Raw genomic sequence first — 14227 nt, 5'->3', positions numbered from 1 at the left:
TCGAGAATTTTGCCTGCAGATGTGGGACTCTCACTGGGGGGCTGGACCAAACTGCTCCCGGTCCATCGGGTTCCTCAGTGGTGCACTCCTCACCGCACATATCATCCCACAGCATAGATGTCTGGCCCAGTCTCCTTCCTTCGGTGGTCGATTGAAGGTCTGGTCTGGTCCGATCACCTTCTTTCCTTGTCCTTGGGGAAAGTCTACTACTGTCCATTCTAAGGCTTCAGTAGTTAATCCTCCCTCCTTTCTCAATTCTGGATCTGGCAGTAATCCGCCTACTTTCAAATTCTGGAAGTCTTTCAATAATCCACGTGTTTTCTCCTATGTGAGCTCATCTCTTTTCGTCTCACTGTCTTCCTCCTTCCCTCTCTTTATCTCTCTTTCTGATATACAGTGGTGCCTCGCTAGACGATGATAATCCGTTCCACTGAAATCGCTGTTTAGCAAAATCGTCTAGCGAAAAGCATATCTCAATTGGAATGCATCGAAACCTGTTTGATGCATTCCAATGAGGAAGAATCGTCGTTGTCTAGCGAAGATTGGCCATAGGAAAGACGCTTTGCGAACTGCCGATTAGCTGTTTAAATAGCTGTCTCGGGAAGCTTAGGTCCCAAAAACACCCGTTTTGCGAGCGCGGAGGGAGCTGTCAAAATCGTCATCTAGCGAAAATCGGTTTGCGAAGCAGGGACCAAACATTGTCCAGCAAAATTCCCCCATAGGAATCACTGTTTTGCAAATCGCTATAGCAATCGCAAAAAGTCAATGTCTAGCAAAAAAAACTGTCATGCAGGGTAACTGTCTAGCGAGGCACCACTGTATTAAAAACCCTCTTCACCTACTGATCCTTTATATCCTCCTTCCATACGGGCATATTTAACTCCTCCTGCTTTACTCTTTCTCCCTCCTCCTTTCAATTCTATTCCACCCTTTTCCCCCCACCATTGTTTCTTTCTGTTCACTTATTTCTCTCCCCCTGATCTCTCTATTACGTTTCAGCGTTTCTGTTCGCGAGGACGGCTCACTCTGTTCTTCTTCTCTTTTTTCTGTCTCTCCTTCACACTTGCATTGATGGTAAATTTCATCCAGCATCACCCAACTGTATAAAGGAAATTAGGGAGAGCTGTCAATTAATCTGTCACTTGAAGTTGTTAAGGATCAAACAAGAAGCAAAAACAAGAGGTGACAGAAGTCAGAATCCTGAATGCAATGTTTCGGCAACTGTCACAACTGTTGTAACGGTCATTGCAAAGAAATGGAGAACTACAAAAGAGGAAAAACAAGGTATTTACCAGAACACCTAAGAAGGGGAGTTTAAGCCTAAATTAGGAATGCTGAAAGACCAATAGGGAAACACACTATCTGACCGTGGAGAAAATAAAGAGAAGGTGGAAACAGTATACTGAAAACCTGTATAGAAGAAGGGAAAGAATATCAGATTCCCTTTGAAAAAGAATTGTATGGTGAAGAAAATAAAGTGAAAGTTCTGGAAAATAAAGTGAAACCTGCTTTAAAAGTACAGGGAGGAAATAAACCACCAGGGGTAGACGGACTATCAATAGAAGTATTTCAAGCCACAGAGACTGACTCTGTCAATGTTCTGACAAGAATGTGGCAACAAATGTGGAAAACAAAACAGTGGCCCACAGACTGGAAATGTTCAACATACATTCCAGCCCCCAAGAAAATATAGACATAGGAAGCTCCGTTGTGATTCTGGAGTCTCTTAAGTACCTGGGAGTTGCTTTCTTGGAGACCAAGGCCAACGTCATCCACACTCTTGCATTTCTGATCACCATGCATGGGTGTGAAAGCTGGACAGGAAAGAAAGCCAGGGAAGATTGATTCATTTAAAAATATGGTGTTGAAATTACAGTAGTTTTGTAGATACCCTGGACCACCAGAAAGATGGACAAATGGATCCTAGAGCAAAAATATGACAATACTGAGTCTGTCCTACTTTGGGCATAGCATGAGAAGATGGGGTTCTCTGGAATAGACAATAATGCTGGGAAAGGTGGAAGGCAGCAGGAAAAGAGGAAGACCAAATAAGAAATGGAGTGATTCCTTAAAAGAGGTCACAGGCTTGAGTTTACAAGAGCTGAGCAGGGTCGCTGAGAACATTCTGGAGATCTCTCATTCATAGAATCATCATCGGTTGGAGGTGAGTTGATGGCACGCCACAGTTGTTAGCAAACTCCAAACATCTCAGAAGAACCATTAGCAAGGCTTCTGCAGTTGCTTTCTAGAGCCTCCAAATCTGTGGCAATTACCTGTGAGAATTGTTCCCAAGCTGTCTGTTAGCAATCCTGGATCACACCCTTATTTCTCCAGGGAAAACTGGCACATAAAATGGGGCACTATGTGTGACAGAACCACCCCTGTTATCTAGCCCTCACCCTCTTGGTGCAGGAGACAAATAAAAACAGGGCTTTTTAGCCAGGCCTTTAATAACCTGTGTCCAATTAAGTTAGTTAATTGTTGTAGTTTTTTTTTTCCCCAGGCTGTCTGGCCCTGTTCTTAAGGTTTTTCTTCCTAATGTTTCGCCCGTCTCCGTGGCCGGCCTCTTCAGAGGACAGGAGTCGGAACTCAGAGTGGTCGATTTGACCAATGAGTGGGATATAAATCAAATAAATAAAAAAATAAATAAAATAAACTCTGTCTGTGCTTGAATCCCGGCCATGAAAGCCTTCGAGAATGAGTTACGTAGTTAATTGCTTGATAGTTGTTTTTCTCTCTCGATTGAACTGATTTTGTAATCATCGCCATCTTGGAATTTGAAGTTCTTATGCTTCTGAAACAAGGAATTACTAGAGTTGACATTTTTTTCTGTTTCTTTCTTCTTCTTTGCTGGTTTATTTTATGTATTTTACTGATGTGAGCTGCTCAGAGCACTGGCTCGATGGGCAGGATAGAGCAGCTGAGGACAGCTAGAGTTGGAACATCTTGCTGTGATATTTAAATGTTTCTGTCTTGTTAATCAATCTAATAGATACGTAAGTTACCTGTACGGATTATGTAGTTGCGCCCGGTTTTTGCTTTGAGTCCTAAAAGAAAGATAAAGCTGTCAATCAAAACATGTATCTGAGTAACTAACGAGATGGAGGTATTAAGATGCTATCAGATGCATTTTGGCTTCCACTTTCTTTTCAGCTTCTCCGAGTCAAAATGTGCCTCGCTGGAGGTGGAAGTTCATTTATTTCTTTTGGAATATTCCATCAGCTGGGTTTTATAACTATCACTGTGGCAAGTTATGATTCAGAGCAGCTGAAGGAGACAGAAGCTGTAACATTTTGTTATCACGTTTTAATACTTCTGCATATTGTTAATCACTTTAACATAATGTCTAGAGTAGAACAGTATATTGCGTGTGTGTTTTGTGTATGGCTCATGGTGTCAGAAGCAGAAATGGTTAAAGTACTGGAAGTTCATTGCCAAATGGTTGGGTTCATTTGTCAACCTCGAATCTGTTTCTCTCTCTCTCTCCCTAGACAACACTGTTTCCCTCTTAACTCCTTCCTCCACAGCAAATATTTGCTCCCAAGACATGTTATGCAACCAGGGTCCAGCAGCTCGACATTCATCAAATACAAGTTTTAATTAGAGATGATGAGCACATCATCTGCCAGCCTTCTCTGTCCTCTCTGAGATTAGTTATGCTTCCTGCTGTTGCAGGTTGCAGTGATGGGTATGAACTATCCCAACATGAATACATAGTTGAGCCCTAGCACTAATGCACATCCTTTTGGAGTGGCTTAGTCTTGAATGGGCAAAGAAAACCCATTAGATTTACAAAAGACCAGCTGCTCCTGATAAGGATGGAAATCGGTGGAGATTGAAACTCCTGTGTCAGAATGGATCAGTATACCAATGCTTGCATTTTTGGATGTTGCTTTTCATGATGAATGATTGCAGTTCAAAATGTTCAACCACCATGTCCTATAATTTTGGTGCCTAATCGTTGTTGTCGTTTAGTCGTTTAGTCATGTCCGACTCTTCGTGACCCCCATGGACCAGAGCACGCCAGGCCCTCCTATCTTCCACTGCCTCCCGGAGTTGTGTCAAATTCATGTTGGTTGCTTCGATGACACTGTCCAACCATCTCAGCCTCTGTTGTCCCCTTATCCTCTTGCCTTCACACTTTCCTAACATCAAGGTATTTTCCAAGGAGTCTTCTCTTCTCATGAGATGGCCAAAGTATTGGAGCCTCAGCTTCAGGATCTGCCCTTCCAGTGAGCACTCAGGCTTGATTTCCTTCAGAATGGATAGGTTTATTCTCCTTGCAATCCAGGGGACTCTCAAGAGCCCCCTCCAGCACCATAATTCAAAAGCATCAATTCTTCGGCGGTCAGCTTTCTTGATGGTCCAGCTCTCACTTCCATACATCACTACAGGGAAACCTAACTACTTGTGCCTCATCGTCTCTAGCAAATACCAGTGTCCTACCCAAGTGTTTGGCAGATTTAGCTTGTACGTGTATGCGTGAGTGAGAGTGAGTTTATACAATCCACAGAAAACAGAGATTAAAATAAGAGAAAGATTTAAACACAGGCGATACGAACAAGTTAAGTGTAAATCTGTCTACCCCAAGCACCTGTTTGCTCCGACGGTTACCAATGCAACAGCACAGAACAGTTTTTCTTGTCAGTGTTTTCCTTTTTTAAATTCGGTTGGGAACACGAAAGGGGTGGGGAGGGGGAGAGGGAAGATCACAGCTGACAATGTTACTTGGTGCAAAAAATATTTTTTGTCTTCTTGTTACATAATCTGAGCCACTTTCATAATGAGGGGGAGGACCAGATGGTTCGAGCTGCGACCCGGCACAACAGGAACCACTTTGTGAGCCCCAGAAATGCACGGTGGGCTCACGTGCACCCCGCTTTGCAACCGGAGTCGTGGCGTTGGTTGTTTTCACTGACAAGTCCACCTCCTCTGGAATTCTCGGGAGATAAAAACACCCTCAACCCCAGCACAACTGAATTTTTAAAAATCTATTAAAATGCCCAATTCTCTCAGGCTTTTGGCTAAGAACATGTGTAGTCCCCACCATCTAAGTCTTTTCACGACTTAGACCAAGGACAAGCAACTGTTGTCCTATGACGTTCTGGGACACCTTTGGTCCCTCACCTTTGGCTCTGCTAAATCTCATGGGAGTTGTCATTCATAAACATCTGGAGGGCCACAGTTGACCACTAGGGTCCTTAAAGGAAGTCTAGTTGCGATAGGGTTCCTTGTCAGAATCTGACCGTTCCTTCGTTTTGGCAGGAAACGACAGACTCTTTATTAGCAGAACTCTTCCGTTTCTCAACAATAACTTCTGTAGGGTCAACATGACCAAGATCTACAGGAAAATCTGTCCGCAATAACAGAAAATTTCCTCGATAAATTTCCTTCGTCAACGGGGAGAATGCCCGAATCTCTCCTGGCTGGTTGGCTTTCTCAAACATCCACTGCCCATATCACCCCGCAGCAGGGATGATAAGAGCCAGTCTCCCTCGGGTGGCATCTCGTTCGGCTGGAGAGATCCTGAATGCATTACCTTCCTCGCAGGACCCCATCCTTGAAGGTATACCAGCACAGCCCATTCTTCGGGCCCTAATCGTTCAATTGGCAATTTAACCTCACTCTCTTTCCTATCTGGTTCTGTATTCTCATGCCGTCTATCTTTTATTTCACCCTTCTGATGTATTTTAAACATTTTGGGTCTTCCTTCCTCCTCCTGCCATTCATTTTCCAAAACCACTACTTTTCTTGTTCCCCCTGACTTCTCCCCCTCCTCCTTCATCAAGAAAACATCTACCCCTCTTCTTCTTCTCTTCTCTAACTCATCCCCTTTTTCTCCCACCTTCAGCTCTTTCACCTTCTCCGTAACCTTAGCTACCCCTCTATCTCCATCCTCTCTATCTTTATCCTCCTCTATAGACGTGTGGGGGTGGGTGGGTGGGTCACTCTCTCTCTCTCTCTCTCTCTCTCTCTCTCTCTCTCTCTCTCTTCTTGTCCTTCATTCTCCAGCTCACACTAGTTCAGATTTAGAGTGGAGCAGTTCCATAGGTGGAATTGTTCAACACCTTCTATGGAAGGAAAAAAAAAACCTGTTGAGAGTGCCTTAAGGCAGTGGTCCCCAACCTTGGGCCTCCAGATGTTGATGGACTACAACTCCCAGAAGCCTTCACCACCACCTCTGCTGGCCAGGATTTCTGGGAGTTGAAGTCCAAGAACATCTGGAGGCCCAAGGTTGGGGACCACTGCCTTAGGGGAAGCCTTGACTTTACAGGTGCACATCCGTTTATCTGTGCTTGGATGTACTTGTCACCCATCAGCAGCCATTGAAGGACACGTCATTAGGATCTCTAAGGCTATGAACATTTAACAACAGGCTGGGTAAAAAATCAATGACTTCATAAAATCAAATTGATTTAAATCATGATTTAAGTTACTATTTAAAATGTTTAAATGGTGTTTAACATTTACATGGTCAGGAAATGTGATTTTTAAAAATTTTAAATCAAATCCACCCTGTTTAAAAACCACCAGTAAGACCATATCATAGGGAGTCTTCTACATTTCTATTAAATTGCAGATCCCTTCTTCCCTATGTTTGCATAAACCTTTATCTGGTCAGGTTACACTCCATGCTTCTGAAGTTTATGAAAACTTATGCTGATTAAAATTGGTTGGTCTGTAAAGCACTGAAGACATTGCGATTCTCTTTCTCTTTGTGAGTTAACTGGTCATTCAAGACCAGTTACAGGAGAGTCAGTTTACAACTATTTATTTGGGGGGGGAATCACATTCTCTGCAGTTTCTATGTGGATTACAACTAATCTCAAAAGGGATAGAGTGCCCAAGGGCAGGTGGCAAACGATCACTCCGATTAATCCAGAAATCCCAGCTAGCAATTTGAACTCCTTTAGCTCTTGCTCCACTGCAACACAAGAGATCTGAAAATATTTATTATCCTTTGCTGGATAACACACAGATATATAAGAAAATCTCATGCATCTTCCAGATAACCATAGCAAGCACATGTTGCAGTAACACATAGCAAGATTCTGTGTGTGCATGTTTACTGATGAACCTAGAAAAAAATCACAATAATCAACATTTTAAGAATTCAAAACCTCTTAAATCAACATTCCATTTTCCTAGCAAGCCTCAAGAGGCCATTTAGAGCACATCATCATCCATTTACTAGAGACCTTGAAAATAGATTGAAGATTTTCTGTTCCTAGCTGTCAATGATATCATCTCCCTTTGCACTGTCTGGTTGTTTTGCAGCTTCCAGTAATCTACAAAACATTCCAGTTCTAATAAGCATTTTTTTCATTTTCCTAATTTGTTCTGCAAGAGCCTAATTGGTGTTCAGGGTGATTACCATGTGGAACCAGTTGTTGATGCCCTAATGCATTTCTGCAGGAGATTTGAACAGCAGTCTATGCTGTTCTGAGTAAGATTTTTTAAAAAAGATATGAACATTTAACAGATTGGCTTTGAATGCTGCCAGTTATTCAAGGCAGACTCCTTTATTATGTACTGTGTAAGGCAACTGCCACATATGCCACATTCAGAAGGGAGGACAGCCACGACATGCATCGCAGTGGACGCTGGTGACATCAGTTTCATGGTGGTGGGGAATCCGCTCCAGGTTTTTACTTAAATTTGACAGGATCTCTCCAGTACGCCGAGTCTATTTTGGTGGCAGAGTTCAGCACCTTTGGGTAGCTTCTGGAAATCTCAGACTAAATAAGGACCTGCCATCAAGACAATTCTGACGTATGGCGGCCCTTTTCAGGCTTTGCTACTTAGGTATATTCAGAAATGGTTCATTGTTCCCTTTTTCTGGGGGCACCTTGCAATTCCGCAGCTTGCCAAAACCTACACGAGTTGGCTTGTCTTCTGGGGTGAACGCTGGGGAACCAAATTCACATCCTCTGGCTACACAGCCGGATGCCGGATTCCCCAGTTAATGTGATCTCTCCCATTCTCCATTCAAGGCTGCGAGTTGACAAGAGCACGAGAACTTTTAATGGGATCTATGAAAAAGTTTAAGAGCCATCGGTATGGTGAACCTGTAACCCTCCACTGGTTTTGGATAAAGGGATGGATTCAGGAAGAAAGAGCCCATATAACAAGGAGAGAGGTGGGAAGAATCAGCCTCCTCCGGAGACTTCTCCCCCACGAGTGATGGGGAGTTACTGCAACTGGGACGGTCACGGGGGCCTCTTGGACAGATTAATTCACTGCCCCTGCTATACTTGCAAGAGCCAGAAGACCCGTGGGATGATCTGAATGGGGGTGGGGGGTGGAAGAGGAGATGACAAACTCTGAAGGACTGATTGGCCTCCTTCATTGTTCCTGAAATCCCTTTGCTACTCTGTTGGAGGAGGAAGGGAAAGTTGGAAGAATGGTTACCTGCAAATACGTTGACAATGGAGTTGAATATAAACGTTACGGGTTTAAAGCAAGAACCCGAGTCTAGTCTGCCTGTGGAAGGGGCTCAAGCAGTGAGGGGCAGAGGTTAAACCCCCCACAGGTCGGTCCCATGGCCCACAAATACTCGGTAGGACTATTCGCCTAGACTTAATACCCCAATCTTCACATGTACAACTTGCTCTAGTGTAGGCAACAGGCAGCCAGAAGCAGCAGCGGGACTTGACGTGACCTGCTTCATCGTGGTTACTCTCTTGCCCAAGTACAAAGGTGGTAGCACTACACAGAAGACGTAGTAGTGGCTGATAACAAGAGTAGTGGGATAGATCAATGCAGGGAAGGTTTTCGCTTCAGAACCTGCATTAGTTGAATTGCAAACTCCCATTATCCCTGATCAAGGGCCATTCTGACAGGGGCTGATAAGAACTGGCCCTGTACCAGTCATATAGCCTTGCTCTAAGATCTGACCTAAGCGTAGAGCAGAAGGAAGATGGTAAGGGTGGACTGTGCCATATCACATGGCAGGTCGATGGCTCACTGCAGGCAGGTGGCAGGTTAACAGAAAACCCACTTGGTGTCATCTTGAATAAATCAGTGGTTCTCAAACTGGGTTCCTCAGATGTTCTTGCACTGCAATTCCCGGAAGCTGTCAAGTGGAAGAGCTACTGGTGAGAGAAAAGCCAACAGCTGTTGCCTGTTTCACACTTTGGATTGCTCAGGAAAGGAAGTGAAAATCCAGGGACCCCTCCTTAATTAACCTCATGCAATGTGCTGGGGATGCTTCTCCCACTTTAGATTCAAAGGATCAAAATTCTGTGCAGGTAGTGGAGGAAATGCACCATACAGTTACTGGAGAGGCAGGAAAACAAGATGGCTGCACACACTCTTCTTTAAAAAAAAAGTCCTGGAAGTTTAGGAATGAGGAAGAGTTGGGAGAAGTGACATCTTGAGGGGATAAAAACAAACTACAAAAAATGCACCTTGTGCTCCAGATTCTAGGAACTGAAGTCACTGGCCACAATCCTATCGGGATTTTACTCCAGAGCGAAACTGCATTACACTGCAGCAGTGAATTGCAGCAAATTAACAAGATGCCAGTCATGTGTCCTGCTCTCATGACTGGCAGGCACCCAAGCACGTGACCATTACCTGGCTAATTAGCAGCAATTTGCTACTGGTTAATGTCTCTAGAATTAGCCCTTATGGTGCAGCCACTTATAAATAAAACACAGAAAACAAAATGCAATCTTCCATACTTTATTAATACTCCGAAACATCACATCCTGTAGCCAACAGTTTCCCCTCCTTTTCCTTACAGTATGCAAATAGGTACATGAGGCACTCTGTGAGAATACTGGAAAAAAACTATATATTATATATAAACACACACAATCCAGTCAACCTCATGCAATATAAATATGTATATAAGCACCAACAGAAAAATCCATGTACATAAGGATGATAAATCTGTATAAGCATATAATCATGATTATTAGCAAAAAATTATATTTCATACACACACCATAAATGGGCAACCAAAACCACTACCCCCTCTGGCTACAGAGCCACAGCTACAGTTTTTAAAAGCTCACCCTTTCCCAGTCCTTTGTTTTTTAATGTGCAGACCCGCTTTCAAAATAAATAGGATTACATAAAGAATGACACACAGATAAGCACTCCCTTACTTCTAAACATAATTGCCTCTGGGGCTCCTTTCAAGGTTGATTAGGCAATAGGAGAGAAGGAGAGAAGGTTGCCAAGATAACACAAAACTACTGTCAAAGTCACTAATACTGACAACACGTTTTAAGAAGTAAAAGCTACAGCAAGTAAAATGTCACTGCCTGTTCTTCACTAATTATATAACATACCAAATGCTGGAGAAATGGGTTACGTTATTAACTGTAGTATTTGATTGTCTCCAGTTTTAATGAAGCATATGTGGCTGACAGACAGAACTCTCTTATTTTGTGTATTTTACAAAATCCACATGCTGCAAAATGCAGAGTTATGTTTCCTGAGGAATTGCTGCTTTCTTTCTTTCTCCCCCCACCCCCCAAAAAAGAAGTTTCTTGACCTCATTTTGTTTATTTGCTGGCCATTCCTTTCTTCCTCCCTTCCCTTTCTTATCTTTACGAAAGAGCAAAAACAGCTCAGACTGAGAGGCAGAACAACTGTCCGAACGAATTTCCTGGCTCAGGGGAACCTGGATCAAGTCCGAGATCTTCCAAGTCCTGCTGAGCAGAGGCTGCTAGAGACATGCAAGCCGATACATGCCGAAGGGGCCCGTGCTGAATGTTTCTAAGCGGGGTTACATCTCTTCCCTGGCCCTTCATCTGTCTGAACTATGCATTGCAATTGAAAGAATAGACCTGTACATACTGTATTACTAATTCTGAATTGCAGGATCTGGCGGCTTGTGACACAGAGGGTTGGGTGCACAATACTGGCCTTACTGACTCCACGGTGCTCTGAAGTGGAAGGTTTGTCTTGCCAAACAGAATTATTTCCATTGTGCTCCTAATGTAATGGGGATTGCAAACTAGAAGAGGGCAGGCCTTATACCCCAAAGAGGCTAATACTTACATAGGGGAGACAACAGAAGAAAAGGTAAAGATGGTGGGGAAAATTAATATGCATTTATTTCACTTCCATATCCCAAAGAGATGTGAGAATCATAAGGCTGAGCCAAAGCGTTCATAAAAACAGTGGGACCTCCATGGATTTATCCAGTGGCACTTTTCAAGCCATTTGAATTGGCAGCCATAACTGTATCCTGAGGCGGTGAATTCCGCAGTTTAACTATGTGCTGTGTGAAGAAATACTTCTTTCTGCATGTCTCATCATTCCATACCGATGGCTGATGACTCCAGTTCTAGCATTATAGGGAAAGCGAAAAAGGTTTCTCCTTATCTACTTTCTCCATACTATGCATTATTTTATACACTGCTATCATGTCTAGGGATGGGCACGGACCTTACTTTGGAGGTTTGTGCTGGTTTGTACCGATAGCACCACAGGATTTGCCTGTCCTGCTGCCTTGTCTGAGTGGGCGGTGGGGAAAGAAAACATACAGCGCCTCTGGTGCCCCGCGTACAAACCAGCACGAACCTCCGAAACGAGGTTTGTGCCCACCTCTAATCATGTTCATTTTACTCATCTTTTTTTTCCTAAAGAGTCCCTCCCAAACATCTGTTCCTTTTCCTCATGGGGAATTGCGGCATCAAGCCTATCAAGGCCAATGAACATTAGAATTGGGGTCTTGATTTTCCAAAATGGCCTCGTTCATCACAAGGGCCTTCCTTTTTTCCTCACCGGACTTCGATCAGTGTGCCCTGGTACAGCTCATTCTGTACTCTGTGGGAGAATAGGTATTCTGTGCTACTTACACAGCTCTGCTTTTACAGGGCATATATGTCTGCAAAGTAAGCACAATGACAAGGGTTTATATTTTTTTAAAAGAAAAACACTGCATTCATATATTAGTATGAAAACTGGGTCATGCCAATGGCATTCTGACCCAAAGGAAGGACAGTGGTGCCCCACTTAACGATTACCCAGCTTGACAACGAATCCGCTTCACGGTGATGTTTTTGCGATTGCAAAACTATGTTTTAATGGGCTTTTTTCGCTTCCCGACGATTGGTTCCCTGCTTTGGGAACCGATTCTTTGCATTACGACGATCAAAACAACTGATCGTCAGGTTTTCAAAATGGCCACCGGCTGCTCAAAAAATAAAATAAAAGGGATAAAAAGCAATGTATCATCCCACTCTCAAGTTCCACTAAGTGTCAACTATTAAAGTCATTGCTGTGATTAACAACTGCCAAAATTGAAAAACAAACAAAACAAAAGTCTATAATAACATATCACAACAAACCTGCAGCTTCAAGCCATCAACAGCCTTCAGGAAATTTATTTACAGCAGCAGGTGCATGTGGCACTCACTACTTGAATGTTTAGAAATGGGCACCTCTTTTTGTTGGCTTGCTTTGCTCGACATTGCATTCTGTAAATGCCACAGCCTTTACTAACAGAAAGCCTGCCAAATGACAGAAATCAATTTCAAGATGCTTCTGGCTCTCTCGGCCAGTCAACCCTATACTACCTTCCCAGCCCTAAGCATCCCTCCATAAGTAAGAGACATATGTGGTTTTATCTCCCAATTTGCCTCCTTTTAAAAACAGGCATTAATAATTCTTAAATGCATTCCCACATCTCTCCTCACTCCATCTCCAGCAACACGAAGAGGGTGGATTTACTTAAATTTCCCCCTCCTCCATTGTTCTAAAAATTGTTCCTCATATTCTCTTGCTCTCTCTCAAAGGATCTGCAAAGCACCGCATGTCAAGCAGATTAACAGGCTGCGACACGAACCCTTTTCTCTTTAAAGAACTCTCCTTGTTTACACCAGTAAGCTGCACATTGTCTACTATGCACAAGTCTAGAATAGTTGGGTTGCTAATATTTTCTCCATGGGAGTAAATGGTGAGGGACGAAGGGTCTATTAAGTGTTCAGAACCATTCAAATCTATATATAAATGCAAGTTCTGCCAGTCAGTTTCAGTGGGAATGCAGACTGCCACCCACAGCGCTTCTGAATGGTTCCAGTACAAAAGAGCTCATTCCCATCTTGTGCGTGAGCAGTGTTGTGAAAAGAAAATGGTGTTTTTTTTAAAAAAATGGAAAAACACATTCTAAACAAAAATAGCCCAAATTTGGCAATTAATAATGGGATAATTGTACTAAGACTTTCAGCCCAGTAATATGTATTTGCTATGAAAAAGGTGTGATAACACACATATAGACAGAAAGTCAAACTAGACAATGCAGTTAGCATATGTCTCTTAAGAGGAAAGGTATCTCATCCTAGCACAAGCCTCTTCTCTGCATGCTGCAAATTACCTTACTTTTATGTCAGACGTTTGGAAATTGGATTGCCAAGCCACAGAGCTTTGAAGATATTGTGTGCCTGGTGGGAAAATATGCCTTCAGCTGCTACTGTATTTTTCCATGTATAAGACTATACTTTTGTCTAAAATCTTTAGACTAAAAATTGAGGGTCGTCTTATACACGGAAGTAAGCTGAGGAGAGAACAAACACAAGTGGAGGGGAAAGCAGGGATCAAAGTGATCCTGCAGTGGCTTTGATCTCTTCCCCCCTACACTTGCTAAGCCCCACTTAGATTTCTTAATTTGGGGTTAGAAAACTGGGGGGCGTCTTATATGCGGAAAAATACGGGTAATTGCAAAATGGCGAATTTTGTGTCATGGTCAGAAGTTAAGGGAAGTTAGTATTCCTTCCTGATGTCTTGGTTGAGACAAAAGAGAATGCTTAATGGTAAAATGCTCTGTAAACCTGTATGCTTTGAACTAATGGGTGTGGCAGCGGTCCCCAACCTTTTTGGGACCGCGGACCGGCTGAGCCTCAGGTTGATGACCTCTGCTTTATAGGCTCTTTTGTTTGGAGTCTATGGCTGTGTTCACACCGAACTATAACACATCATTTTGGAGGATTCTGGCTGATGAGGAGCGTGCTTCCTAATCATTCTCATTTGGCTCCTCCTGTGACCATGGGAAGGAAGAACTCACTAAGAAGAAGAAAAACTGGCATGACACGTGAGCCTGACATATGGCACATTTTTTTAAAAAACTAGCTAGAAATCAGAAACCAACTTCAAACCCTGACTTCAGAGCCTGGATTATTAGAAGAAACAACTACACCTTCAAAAACGATTGAAGTCACTTCACAGCATTTTCGGTTATTTCACATAATGCATGCCCTGGTGGGGTTTT

General features: G+C 43.1%; 1 protein-coding gene across 1 annotated transcript in view; it reads right to left on the bottom strand.

Annotated features, from left to right (window-relative positions):
* Positions 1-983: 983 nt before the first annotated feature.
* The window catches only part of PPM1F (protein phosphatase, Mg2+/Mn2+ dependent 1F), a 47029-nt gene continuing 33785 nt past the window's right edge, over positions 984-14227 (bottom strand). Inside the window, exon 8 of the transcript XR_012081965.2 lies at positions 984-1099. The gene's annotated coding sequence lies outside the window, so the exon portion shown is untranslated. The remainder of the gene's footprint in view (positions 1100-14227) is intronic.

This window comes from Pogona vitticeps, chromosome 14 (assembly GCF_051106095.1).
Source record: "Pogona vitticeps strain Pit_001003342236 chromosome 14, PviZW2.1, whole genome shotgun sequence".
NCBI classification, from domain to species: Eukaryota; Metazoa; Chordata; class Lepidosauria; order Squamata; family Agamidae; genus Pogona; species Pogona vitticeps.
Note: the sequence above shows the minus strand (reverse complement) of the source record. Positions and strands in the feature narration are given on the sequence as shown.